Source organism: Drosophila grimshawi, unplaced genomic scaffold, assembly GCF_018153295.1.
Source record: "Drosophila grimshawi isolate 15287-2541.00 unplaced genomic scaffold, ASM1815329v1 contig_1377, whole genome shotgun sequence".
In the NCBI taxonomy this organism is placed as follows: Eukaryota; Metazoa; Arthropoda; class Insecta; order Diptera; family Drosophilidae; genus Drosophila; species Drosophila grimshawi.
The window spans coordinates 7,103,016-7,117,630 of record NW_025062900.1 but is presented as its reverse complement, the minus strand read 5'-3'; the positions used below and the strand labels follow the sequence as shown (position 1 = coordinate 7,117,630).

The following is a 14,615-nucleotide window of genomic DNA, read 5'->3' as shown; positions in this document are numbered from 1 at the left end:
GAAAAGGTATACGTAAGTCATACACAACAGCAATTGCACTGATTTCCCACATAAAGATCAGTCATGCAAAGATTGCTGAACTGATCGAAAATTAAATGAAAATAAAACAAAAATAATGAAATAAACAGATCTTCTAAGAACAATACACAGAAAGCACTTCTCTCCAAACAAATCGGATTTCCCTTGCCAAGGAGTCGGGGAACTGCAAAGTCTTTCTCTCAATAGTATTTATAGTATTCTTCAACGCTGTCAAATGGCGGCATTTTATTTATGAGTAATTAGTGTATATGGTTGTCTGATTACCTTGAACTTGTCAAGAGATTTTCCAAACTTGGAAACGGTTCCCACTCGCTGCGTGTGGGATTTTTAATGCCCGATTGTAATTGATGATGGCAATTGAAACTCATTTCAGTGCATTTGCAATGAAAATCGTTGTGCAGCGATGCTTGAAAAATATGAAAACGTTAACTGCTTTGTTAAGTAGTCAATTCAAATGGAATGTGTGCAGTTTTTGGGCTTCACCCACAACGAAATGATGACGGTTATTATATTGTTGGTCAGACCAAAAAAACAAAACAAAAAAAGCAGCAACGCCATCACCGTCGACATCAGAGCAATTACGTTCATTTTAGCCGCGTGCAGGTTAAGCAAGTTCAAGGCCAGAAACTCTGCATTAATTATAATTATTTTTGCATTTGTTAAACACAGCTACAGCAGCAGCAGCAACAGCAGCAGCAGCAGCACCAGCACCAGCAATAACAACAGCAACAATAACAAACAATACTCAGCACATTTGCTTGTTAATAGCCAGCGTTAAGCTTAATGCAAAAGAAGACAAACAGGTAAATGCAGCCTTTTGTTTTGTTGCGCACAACAATTGCGAATTCGATTCGAGAACCTAAAATATGGAAATCGATTGTGGACAGAATATACATATGGTTAATGCAACTTGCCGACTGATTGTAATCAAGCAGACACTTAAGCAAAATAAATGAATATATACTAAATTTAGTACAAATTGAGCAACCACAAACACAATAACTTTTTACGTATTTGGTAAATCAAGTCCAAGAATAAAAAATATTTTTTAAGAACTCCACACAGAAGGAAAACAACTTTTTTTTGTTCTTTATCTCTCTTCCAACTCGTTTCAAAAATATTTCTAAATATTCATTGGAAACATGTTCCAGTCACAAAAATTTACTTCTTTCTCACTATGAAAATGTTGAGACGATAGAAATTTATTGCGTTATACAAAAATTATTTGGCTTGGCTTTGTAATGCGTATTTATTAGAATTAAACTTGTTGCATATATTTATTCATATACTAATATAATAATATTATTATTAAAACAAGTTGAACAGAAAACAAGCAATTTATATACGCATATTAAATTTAATTTTCTTTCCTACATTGACAACACGTTTTCTCAACTTAATAATACACTATTCTAGTGTGCTTGACAAACCTGATGAACATCAAACTAAATTCAATTTGCTGACCAGCGGTGGCCAGCGGTTGAGTGACAAGGAAAGAGACAATAAGGGAGGTAGACTAAGCTCAATGGTTATCGGCACCAATTTCTCAACAGCGGCAACTATTTGCGATTACCCCCAAAGAGCACTTCGCATTAAGCGATTATAATAAATAAATTTAATCAGTTAACAATGCTTTCAGTGTGCTTTCAGTGCTGCTTTTGCACTGAAATCCAATTCTAATTCTGACGACAAGCCGCTTTAACTTTTGCTTTAAATTTGTTTTTGTTGTTCCATCCATCCATCTGTATGTCTTTCGGTCTGTCTCCCTGTCTCACTGTCTATCTGCCGGCCATCCGCCGTGGCTTGTGTTGATGCCGATGCGGATGCCCAGCGCCATAGCCCTGGACTTATCTTGGATTCTTTGCCTTTGCGTCGTGCGTCGTTTCAGTCGTTGTTCGGCTTTTATTGAGCTGGATTGTTGCTTCTGTTCATAATTTAAGTGTTTCATGCTCAGTTTTTGTCTATGTCGCCCCTTTTATGAGTTGTCATTTCGTTGCTTATCTCCCTGGCCTAATTTTGTGCGTGTCTCAGAGATGTCTTTATTTCACTAGAAGCATACATACATACATATATATATATATATATATATATTATATTATGTATATATATATATACTAGTTGAAAATTTAGCTGCATTCAAAACACTTGCCAAATTTATTTATTTACACACTAAAGAATACAATTTATGTATATATCCTTTGCTATTTCTAAATGACATCGCTTTTCTTATGTAAATTGAAGTTTTCTTAATTTAATGTTTTTTTAAATTTGTATATATTAATGTATATGAAAACATATAATTCAGTAAATAAATAAATAATTGGTAGTTATATTATTCACCTACAATTTAAATAAACATAGTTTTCTTATCTAAGCCATTTCTGGCTCATTTTCCCAAGTTGAATCATTAAGTGCTTATCATCGGTTGTTTTCACTTTTATCAAAGTTAAACACCTATTATTAAATGATGTTCTAAGCCACAGAACTGGCAACCAGAAGACTATGCTAATTAACCGAATACCAAATTAGCAAAATATCCGAAAACGAAACCTGAGCAAAGAGAATTATCCAATCGAATGGGCGGCAAAAACATAAATTAGCATATTTATGCGATTTATGTCGCCGGCTGCATGGTCAAACAAAGTTCTGTAGCGTGCTAATTGCTTTGAATTGTTGATTTTACCTGTTTTTATCAACCAACAAACATATTTGCTACACATATTGGTTATGTTATGGTCGAGCCACATACATAGGCTACAAGGTTGCCACATAAAAAATTCATTTCCGCTTCTTAACATTTTATACGACGAAATGTTGTTTCTTTATTTTATTATTTTTATTTCTATTTTTTTTGTCTTTTTATTTATATAAAATGAAAACATCCAAATTACTTAATGGACATTTATAATTTGTATTGGACCTCGACCGAAATCAGTGCTGTAATCTGATCCATCGTTAGATAATACACCGTCATAACGCCTTATGGGGGATGCTCTGATATCAATCGGAATGTCCGAGCCACCATTATGCAAGTTGCCATCACGAATTGTATCTGATCCATCGTTAAACAATCCACCAATAATATCATCTAATCTTTTGTTTGCATTTATGAAGTCTGACCCATCGTTATGCCAGTTGCCAGTAAACCCAGGTCGTTCATCGGATAAATCTCCATCTATGATCTGTTGAATGGTTCCAGCCTCGACCACGATGCAAACAAATCCACATAGCAGCAACAGGGAGACGTTGTATTTATTTTGCATTTTATTCGTGCCGTTCAACTGCAGTTTTTAATCGACTGAATTAAATGTAAACGTTGGCATTGGCTTTTATACTAAAAAGCGGCTTCTATGTACTAAACACTTCCACCATATCAATAGATTATTGCTTTGAGGGTCGTTCGAAAAGTATCTGAATTTTATTATGGCATAGGCGTAATTATTTTTATTGAAAATAGTTCTATAGGCAAATTCAATATGTCCAACATCCCCCGAAACTTTTTGATGAAAACAATTCAATTGAGTAAACAACGTTTTACGCAGACTTCATGATCCGCCCTCGATCAAAGAAGCTGATAATTCACTGCTAACTCGGGAATTTCCAAGTATATACATTTGAAATTACTTTTAAGCGATAGCTTAACCATAGGTTATATTAATCTAACTAATATGTACGTGGCTTGGCTGACTTGTCAAGATCATAGAGCACACAAGAGCTTATAAATAGCTTATTATAACTCAAACAACACAATTACGCTACACTCAACGGTGGCACAAGAATCTGTCTCAACAGACAAACTGAGAAATAGATAGACTGATTTGAACTGATATAAATATTTTGAAATAATAATTAAGGTATGTTTACTGTGCATTTTTCTAGCCATCGAGGAACTGTAGAACGGACACATCATTAAAAATAACAATATTTGTGTACTGCATTTGATATATTTTTTTGAGCGTTTGCTTTTAACTTTAAATATAGTATTATATATAGAGAGAGAGAGAGATCAAATGAAGATTAAAAAGCTCTGGTTTTTGATAATCGAATCACTTTTAACAAAGTTATGGCTGTGCAAAATCGCTTCTGGGGCAATTATTTTAGCATGAAAATAGCGCCATTTTAATTATAGTTATAATCTAGAGGTCAAAATATATTAAATTTGATTTTCACTATTCCAGATACTTTATAATATTTTAAATATGCTTGCGGCAATCTGTTATAAATATAATTGCCGTGAATGGAATGACCAGGCATAAAATACCTATTCAGATTCATTTTCCGTTTCCAACTAGTTTTTCATAACAAGATCAATTATTTATTATTATCAACTTAACGCTATTGAGTCAGGGAAATATCTGGCAGCTCTTAGAAAATCTATACTTTGAAATCTATCGCAGAGCTTAGCAAAAAAGCCCCATGCCCTTTCTAAAATCTTGACGACTGCATAATTTTGGGAAAAAACAATAATTTTGCTTTGCTTGACTATAGTAAAAGAGTTAATAGATAAAAATACGAGTATGTCGTCATCATACGATCGTGCTCTTGCCACATTCTCACCAAACGGCCATTTACTGCAAATTGAATATGGCTAAGAATCAGTTAATCAAGTTGGCACATCTCTTAACATGTTTCGATAGTTACTCATGGAACTAAATGGATTAACTTGTGTATGTACTTCATATTCCTTACAAAGATTGTCGTGCGTGGCAGCAACTGCAACGTTTTATGTGTTGAGAAGAAAACGATAATCTGGCCCTTTATAAGAATCGAGGGCAGGTTGAGTGCCAGAGTCATTGCCAGAATGTCGATGATCCGGTTACCCTTCAATATATTACAAGGTAACCAATTAGTAGCTCACGTACTGTTTGGCATTATATTTTTTAACTTTTCCAGATTCGTTGCACAATTGAAAGAAATTTACACTCAGAGTAATGGACGTCGCCCATTTGTCCTATTGGTGGCTTAGATGCTGACGGCTCACACCATTTATACCAAACACACCCATCTGGCATATTCCATGAACCCAAAGCCAATGCAATCGGCCGCTCAGCAAAACCGGTGCTTGAATATCTTGAAAATACTTATCGCCAGGAGGAAGTCAACTGAAAATGACACCGTGAAGCTGGCAATTCGAGCCCTGCTCGGAAAGGCCCAGACTGGCGAAAATATCTTGGAAGTGGCCATAATGGCATATGGCAAACCTCTCAAAATACTTAACATTTTATGTGAAACTCATTGAAAAGGATAAGGAAGCGGAACTAGTAAAGAAACAACAGAAAAAATAATATCAATGACATTCTAATTACATGGAAGTTATAAATATAATATAAAATTCAAAATTGCCATTAAACACCTGATCAACAAAACCAATTTCAATGGATGTTAAATGCCAAAAGTTACAATTATTTAAATAGACTATTAGCAAATTTATGGATAACGTGCACTTTATGATGTCAATATATTTGCGCCACTCTCATTGACAGGCCATAAAAATTAAACTGTGCTAAATCCGCAGCTACTGTTCGCAACCCCTAAATCACTTGGATACACTTTTCTTTTTCTTTTTTCATCCTCTTTCTCTCTCTCTTTCATTTGACTTCACTTTGCACCGCACCGCGTGGTTATTCAATTTTCCAAAACGCGCACAGCTGCAGTACTGTGTGCTCCACAAGGCTAATGCCCTTTTATGGCTTTTGAAAGTACCGCATCAGCAAAAACCTTCGCAGGCTGCAACATCGACAACGGCAACGGCAACAGTAGCAGCAGCAGCAGCAGCAGCGCCTACACAATGTGAACCATTAGATACAGCAACCAGGTCCCCGGCAGAGTAGCAGTCATCGCCACCAGCCCCATTGACAGCAGGCAGCCAGCCAGGCAGGCAGGCAGCCAGGCTGGCATGCGGCTCATTATGCTTATGCGTTCGTCCCCCCCTTCTGGGAATGAAAGCATTAAGGGAAGCAAGCAGACAACCAGGCATGGGCTCTAAGCATGTATCCCATTTGCGGGTCGTCTGTTTCGTGTCATTTTTGTCTACTTATCCCGAAAAGAAATTAACTTTGCTGTTACACAGATCGTTGACCACGCAACTTTCGATTTTTTGTTATTTTTTACCTTGAGAATATGTAAATTGAATAATACGTGCATTAAATTAAAATGTAATTAAGTAGAAAAGAGAATAAAAAGATGTGAACAAACTCTTCACACAATCAGACCTTATATTTATAGCACGGAGTAAAATTGTGTTGAGCTTCAATTTATTTTATTATGGCATTGTAAGTTTTGCAAGGGAATTTCCAGGAACTTTATATTGGTTAGAAAATCCCTGAATTGACTGAAGATGGACAGATTTCAAAAACAAAACAAAACAAAACAGCGGTCATGAAACAATAATAAAGCTGACCAGTTTGAGTTAAATTTTTATTAAAAAAAAAAAAAATAATACTGTTAACTCTGCACTTGAAGAACACAAGTGACAAATTCGCAAATGTGGCGAAGTTATCTGAACAAATAAAAGCTCCATAGCTTTTCTTACAATATGCAAATGCAACTTTAAAAAAATGTTTTTTTTTGTACAACTTTATTTTAGTTTTAATTGCGCGCACGCAATAATTTTCTTTGATGGCACATCAACGTCAAGGCGAATCACCCAATATGCGCCATCCATCATAAATGCCAGCTCACCCCAACCAAATCGAAGTCCCACTGAGGAATCTCTGATTATGAGCGCGTGCGCACAATCAGTCAGCAAGCCGACAACTCAACACTGTCCACTGAGTAAATCAACACAGTCAGTCAACACACACTAACACACCCACACCCACATAGACAGTCAGTCAGTCAGTCAGTTAGCCAGTCCCAGTTTTAGCCTCAGTGACAGAAATTATCATGCACAAAGCGCAGCGTCTCATAAAACGATTCTGCGATTCTGTTGGCCAAATGGCGTCTTGTGCCTTGTTTTGCATGCCGCGCTCGTTAAGAACGACGCAGAGAACAATGCAACAGCAACAGAAACAGCAACGGCAACGGCAGCAGCAGCAGCAGTTACCCAACTGGTGTCCAGTAATGGGCTAAGCCCAAGTTCCAGTATGGGATGCCCAAGCCACAAGCCCAGTCCAAAGCTGTTGCGGCTTATAATGACGTCTGAAAAAAAGCTGGTTGTGCTGTGGCCTGCATATTGATTGGCCAACAGCTTCGCCCAGTGGGACGATCCATTAAACCCCAAGAACATACAGAGACACTGCTCAAAATAACGCATCTATACCATTTTAATCTAAAGCCGTGTTACAGCTTATTGATAATTGTTTCAAATTTAAAGTCAAATTTGTATAGCTATCCGTAAATACTGGCCAATTATGCCAGATATGTATATAAATCGGTTTCTGCATGCTGATAGCTGCATAAATAATAATTAAAATTTAATTGTTCAGATAAAATAGTATAAATAATTTGTTGCAAAGTGGAAAGAAGTGTAACATCTGCTTTTAATATTTATATAAATATATGTAAAATATGTTTTTTTGCTAGCTGCAAGTCAACTGCTTTGGTATTTTTATGATACTCCAATATATTTCGAGGCCCGACATGATTTATAAATATCGCATAAGTAGTTAAATAAAAACACTTTTCATCCTTATATTAAATTTACTACATCCGGTTTCGGGTAACAAAAACAAAGTCATAAGCTATTTATCACCACATTAACGATGAATACTTAATTTTATATTTAATAATTCAAGTAAACCATGCACACAAATTAAAATCACATATTTAAAAAAAAAAATACAATCTTCGTTCTGTAATCTGAATTTGTTGGTGTTTCTCTGCCAAATTGTTAATGGTCTGTTGTTCTCTTTCAAATGGGAATGTTATGCTCTTAGCGCCAACTCTTAAAGGCTGGCTCTTAAGCCACAGCTGGCCAATACTCGCAGAATAGTAACCATACCCATAATATAACCAATTTAATTTGTTTGTTTTACTAATCAGTGGCACGTACATGTTCGTTTTTTGCGTCAAAGTGTCTGTAGTTGGGTTCTTTTGGGGCTGATTGTTGTTTTTGTTGTAGCTTATGTGCCGTTTTTGTTTGGCTCACCGTTTGGTTAAACAGCCCACGTTTAAACATGGCTAAGAGCGTGCTAATCAAGTACCTCGAAAATTACGCGAACGACTGAACAAATGCTGTTGGTCTGTTTGGATTTCAACTTGACTGTCTGTTTGGTTATTTGGCTACCTACTTTGGGTTTGCTTTTGGTCGCTTTTGGATTCCTATACAGAGTGGATACGGTGGGGCTGGGCCACCGGTACGTATTTTGATGGCTTCTAGGTGAAGGTCATTGTGTGACTGAAATTGTTGATTTGTCTGCTGTTTATTATGCCAACTATTTATACAGATATGGCGGGCAGGTGGGCTTTGTTTAATGACAGTTAATATATTCTGCTACTCTTTGGGCTGTTAGAACACATCAAATCTCAGTTGCTTAAATATATTGGCTAAAAAGTGTTGTCGGTTTAGGGCTTAAATGTGTTTAAATCAGTGCATAGAAAATGTTTTACGCTTTTTAGCATTACTTTTACAACTAATTTTCAGCATTCAACATTTATAATCTATTCATTTTTGCCAAAATAGTTTCAGAATGAAGCACAAGAGTTGCTGGTTAATTGGATTTGTGACGCATAGGCAACATGGCACTATTTAAGGGCGGAAGTTCGTATCCTATGGCAAATAAAAATTCCCGCTGCTCGTTGGCTTTGGGTATGGGAGCAACTCTGGCGCCTAATAGCGACATTGTTGACATTCCGCTGAACTATCTGGACATTTGAATCACGATGTGTGTTGGCAATTCACTGATTCAAACTAAATGTGTGGATATGTGTATGAGTGTATGTGGTATATGTGATTTAAATTTATTGCGAGTGTGACAGTGTGGCCTGAGGAAATGAAGGATAGAAGAGAAATTTGCTATCCATGTCAGTTGGAGAGTGATTTCAAAAAGCTTGTTGACAGATCAGATTGTGATTTGAGGGTTAGTATTTGAGATTGAAGAATAACATAATGCAAGTACTGCCAACTGAAAACATTAGATGATTTATCTTAATTGCAATATAGAAATTATCAGTTATTTTTGAAGAAAATGAAGCAGCTTCTGTTCTGTCAATATTTCATTATTATTATTATTATTATACATTTACGAAAATAGTGTGAAATTATTGCCGTAATATGCTTACAACACGATGTTTATCTGCAAGAAATATTGCAGGCAGCCAGACCCCTAGACTGAGAGACTGGCTAACTGATGGTGATAACAAATGGTAAGAAAAACTAGCTTAACATGTTTGCTAGATTGTTTATCATTTAGATTTAAAGCCAGTCTAACTGCTAACGAACAAAGCTCAACTGTGAGATACCCTTTAGAATTCCAAATTATTCGTTTCAAATTCTTGTTGTAAAACAATTTAAAGAAATAAATATAATTAAAAAAATATATAAAGATTTTGTATTATTCTTTCCAAGAAGACACAAGACTTGAATAATAAAAGAAATCGAAAAAAAAAACTGGTGTAAATTTAAATTTTACGTAAGGTAGTTAAGATTTGTAACTAAATACTGATTCAGTTACCGCCTACAAACAGTTGAGACAACAAAAGCGGGCACAGGCGGGGGGTGCAGGCGTTCTCCAAATATTTATGAGTTGTGCCTCAGCGTCGAAGTGGAGTTAAGGGGATTGGGAACTGGACGCTTTGATTTACTGACTGCGCTTCAAGTAGCCGTCGCAGCTGTCAATCAGGCTGCAATCAGCTTCCACTTGGAGCCTATAAAAATGTCTGACGTCTGCGGCATCGAAAAGTAAAAGTGGCTTACGGTAAAACAATCTGTCGACAAGCCAACATCAACAACAACAATAACAAACAACAACAAACAACAACAATAACGAGAATTGATATTGTACACAGTCGGCACACCCAGAAAGAAAAACGCGTCCGTATCCCAGTTATTACCCAAAGACAATAAGTGACCTCAAAAACGTTTAGCACTTGAAGATCTTTGATCTTAATGAGCGATATCGGCAATATGCTTTTATATACATATATTTTACATACATATTTGGCTGCTGCATTTAGTTAATGAGCCATTAAACTGAGCCGTAGCAGTTTTCACTTCGCCGTCGATCACATAAAAGTCAACCGGAACGTGAACGCAGCCCTGCCTTAAAAATGCTTCTACAAAATATTTATGTTGACCAGGGTGTGCTCCGAAGAATGGTCAAAGCACGATGGCCACTACCTCAATTTCTACCTGGCCACAGAAATAAAAATAATTTTTGTTTATTGTGCAGACCTTCAGTGCGGCCTAACGCGCAAATAAAACCCCAACAAATTGCCGTTGTTTCACTCACCGAATTGTTTTCGCTTTTTTCGCTTTTTTCTCTTTTTATTTTTTAGTGTTTTTGGTATATTTTTTCGAGTAACACGAAACGAAACTGTCAATTGATGTATTCGGCGCCGGCTTTTTGGGCTATTGGGACACGCAGCCGATGCGGCTTTTTATTTTTGGTTTTGTTATTTCCTTGGAATTATCTTAATGTGAAATCTTTAACTATGGTTGGGACATGGTCGCAAGGGACACATACATACATACATCCATACTAATACATTTTGTATATGCATATCTCTGTGTATTGAGTGTACCTTAAGACGATTTTAATGGATTTCGCTTGACAACTTTGACAACAGAAACTCATTTAATTGCAAAGTTTTGTAACATTGCATAATGACAATGAAATTTTGTCTGTGGTCTTATAGAAAAGATTTTTTTCATCAATATAAATATCATATTTTATGTTAACTGGATAGAAATTGCTTCTTGAAACGCATCTAACTGCGTCTAAAATTAAATATACTTAGCTGATATAAATTTTATATTCGTGTTCACGTTTATTTAAATGGCAAACACAAAAACAATGGCTTACCCTTGTCTTCATTGAAACATAGCATATAATTATTATGCTAATAGAGGTAGCCAATGTCAAACATTGATAAAAAAAAAAAAAATAGTAAATAAAGCAAATGCCATATATGTGCTCAGACATGTGCAGAATTGCGGAAATATACCCACATTACCCACATTAACCAGAATACAAAATCCATACAAGTTAAAAGTTTCTCGAACACAATATACTCTAGGAAACCCGTCTCTTAAAGAAGACTTTTCATTTGTGGTTTCAGAAGTTCCCCTCTTAAATTTCATTCACTTTAAGATTTTAAACAATGCAATAATCCGCTCTTTTATGAATATCAAAAAAAAAAAAGAAAGAAAGGGCCAATTTCTTGTCGAATGTCTGTGAATGAAGTTGGTTTTGAGATTGGATGACTTTCAAAAGTGCCCCGGAAACGGATAAGGATGTCTACGGGCTCATTAGTAAGCACAGTGTGCCGCATCTAAATCACCGCATAGCAAAAGGAGCAATCCAAGCATGGACCAATCTGGCAGGTGGGCCAAGTCTCTGCACTGTAGATTCACTGTCGAGTATTTAACTTTTATCTTGGCCACATAAAACAAACTTTACAACAGTTTTACAGTCGTAAACAGCTTATGAAATTTTAATGCGAACCGCCAGCTCCATCAGCAAAATCTTCAGCACAAATCTGGTGAATTTTAAATGCACGTTCCAAGAGTTTTAAAGGAGCGAAATCATTGATTTTTCGCCAGATTCGGGCAGCTTAATGGCACACTGTAAAAAGAGAGACCACTGCCAAAATGGGGGAAGAATATCCTCGTGGGCACATGTCCATGGCACACACAACATTGTCTGCTGTGTTCAACCACTGCCTGCCAGCCATCCGCGTGCTTGTTGGCTATATCTGCTGCTCGAAATGTCAAAAGCGCTTATTAGGTAAAAGTTCAATGCGCTGCCAGCGCGCAAAACTTGTCTCGAACACAACCGTCTAAATAGCAGCTCAGCATCCACAGGCAATAGGCCCAAATGTTATAAGTATCCCAAGTGTGCGCCTCCTACAAGCTGATGAAAGCTCTTTTCTCAAGTCTATCAAATACCAGAGTGCTTCTAACTTCGATGTAGTTTATTGCCAGGTGTTGCTACTAATGACAGCAACAACGAAAATAAGTTCAAGTTGGAATTAATTTCCTTTGGCAATGCAGGCAAACAAATTAGATCTGAACAGAACGCAAAGTAGAGTGAAATATTAATGGTTAGAAGTGCATTCTGATGTGCTTTTTACCGCAACAACAAATCATTATTTTCTAACTGGTAAATAGGTCCTTTAAACAATGGTTGTTGTATCCATAAATATTCAATATTAAAAGCCACAATAATAGCAAATAATAATTGTATATGGACGTGGACGTGACTAGCATTGTTTGAAAAAATCCATTTAAACTTCAAATAAGAGCGCAAAAAAAAAGCAACAACAAAAACGCACATCATTTTTTTGCTGTTCTGCTTAACGCTCAACGCTGCGTATGATTAATAACTTGAGTAATGCACTTAACAGTGTGCTTTGTGGCCTGGCTATGACATTAAAGCCCCAGTGTCAAACACACTTAATTTAAAATGCATGTTCAAATGTTATTAAGTTCAAGCAGGAAGTGAAAATCAGCTACCAGCTACTGTTCTGGATGACCTGCTGGAGACTGAAACTGCAGCTTATTTTGTTTTTTGTTCTTGTTTTAATGTCCAAAATCCACTGGCTATGAAGTCTGAACGTTTATTCAACTCTGCTCAACCGGGCGAATCTCGGTGTCATATCAACAGCCAAGCGTTACATGAAAATTACCAAAAATTATGAGTTTTTTGATGCCTTTACAGATAGACTAATTACGGGTCACAATATGACTAATCAGGTTCATTATTTCCACCTGGAGCAATTAAAAAAAAGATTGAAAGAAATTAGCTGCTAAAGAAAAGACAGGAGCAATTTATAATACAAATCACTTTGCTCATGATTCACAGTATGACTAAAAATCGATCCTCATCGTTGTTGCAACATAATCGAGCGGTTGCAAATTAAAATCCACTGATGATCTACGCATGGCCATCTGAAGCAGCCTTGACCTGGTTCTTGAAAACAGTCAACAGCAGCAGTGGCTCCAGCAACGTGGTTGGCTCAACATGCAACATAACAAGACATTGAAGCCAAGTCTGGCAAAGACTGCGACTCGTTTGGTTGCAGCCAACTTGCAGCTGTTCGCTTTACCACTTAACCGGTTTGCTTCGCACACCCTATACTTAAAAGAGTCCGGTAAGAGGGTAATTTTAAATTAAGTATGTGTAAGGAATGAACAGGAGAACGCAAATTTATTTTATTTTTTAAATGCATCAGCATTTAATATTTAAAAAATCAGTCATTTTAATATCGCTGTTGTATGTTGCAAGTTGTAACATCTTAATTATGCAAGATGTACTCCAAATTTGTCATTATTGTAATCTGTCTGTCTAACCTATGCCACAACCTCATTTCAAAACAAAAAATTATGTCTAAAATGATCGCAGAAAATCAATAGAATCAATTAAAACACAATTATACTTTTGGATGACAAACAAGTGAAAGCTACTCACCTTATTATTCGGTTGTTTTTCTGTTTTTAGGTGTAGTCTACTGTGCACAGGGTACATTGCAGTCGAGTACACTCGATTGGAGCCTTTTCACTTGTTTCTCACCGTTTATGGTAAGCATTTGTCGTCGTTTACTTAAGAGACGCCCGCAGCGCGCACGCAATTTTGGTAGTTGTTATTTGCACGTTACGTTTTTGTCGGCCAAATTAATTTTGTACGTGCGATCACCACCAAACTAAAAATGGGGCGTGGCCTGCAGACACAGATAAATAAGTCAGGCAGTCAATTTAACTTTGTCTGATTGCAGTTGATAAACGTATTTGCATAATTCTACTTAGTATACTGCATAGACACATTTATCCACTGAATAATCAAATGAGAACGGCTATCTAGCAGCGTTGAAGATTGAATACCTTTAATTATAAATCATTAAAAAAAAACTGACCGAATTTCCAATTTTTATGAAATAGGATATAGTAGTCCTATTTCGTTCTGTTTAAATACGAAATAAGTTGTACATATTACCAATTCAGCCATACCCGAAATACACACAGAAAAATACCCAATTCACTGTCAACTTTATTAATATGAAAGTTGCAGTCATTTCATTAATTTTTATTAACTTTTCACAGCATCTGCGACATAAATGTCCTTGTTTGGCTTTATGACTAACACCATGTGTCCGTTGTCAAAGTGTCACAAGCCGAACATTTAACTTTAAATGTTAATATGTGCATGTTTGTGTGTACGCTCAGAAAAAAAATCGCCTTAAAATGAAAGTCACGCTGAAAAATAGAAATATATGTCATTTCTAGATATACGAAAAAGTCTTTAAAGGTAGAAGCTTTTTATATTTTTCAGAAATATATTTAAAAGTTGAGCTGTTGCTTTACAATGAAGGTTCGGGAGTTAACCTAAAATGGTAAGTTTTTCCTTTTTAAATTATATGAATTTACAAATTATATTATAAATATTATAAATATTTAAAAATGATACAAACAATACAAA

At 36.1% G+C, this 14,615-nt stretch overlaps 1 pseudogene; it reads left to right on the top strand.

The window, feature by feature from the left end:
• Positions 1 to 4,556: 4,556 nt before the first annotated feature.
• On the top strand, positions 4,557 to 5,328 carry LOC116805323 (annotated as a pseudogene).
• Positions 5,329 to 14,615: the final 9,287 nt, after the last annotated feature.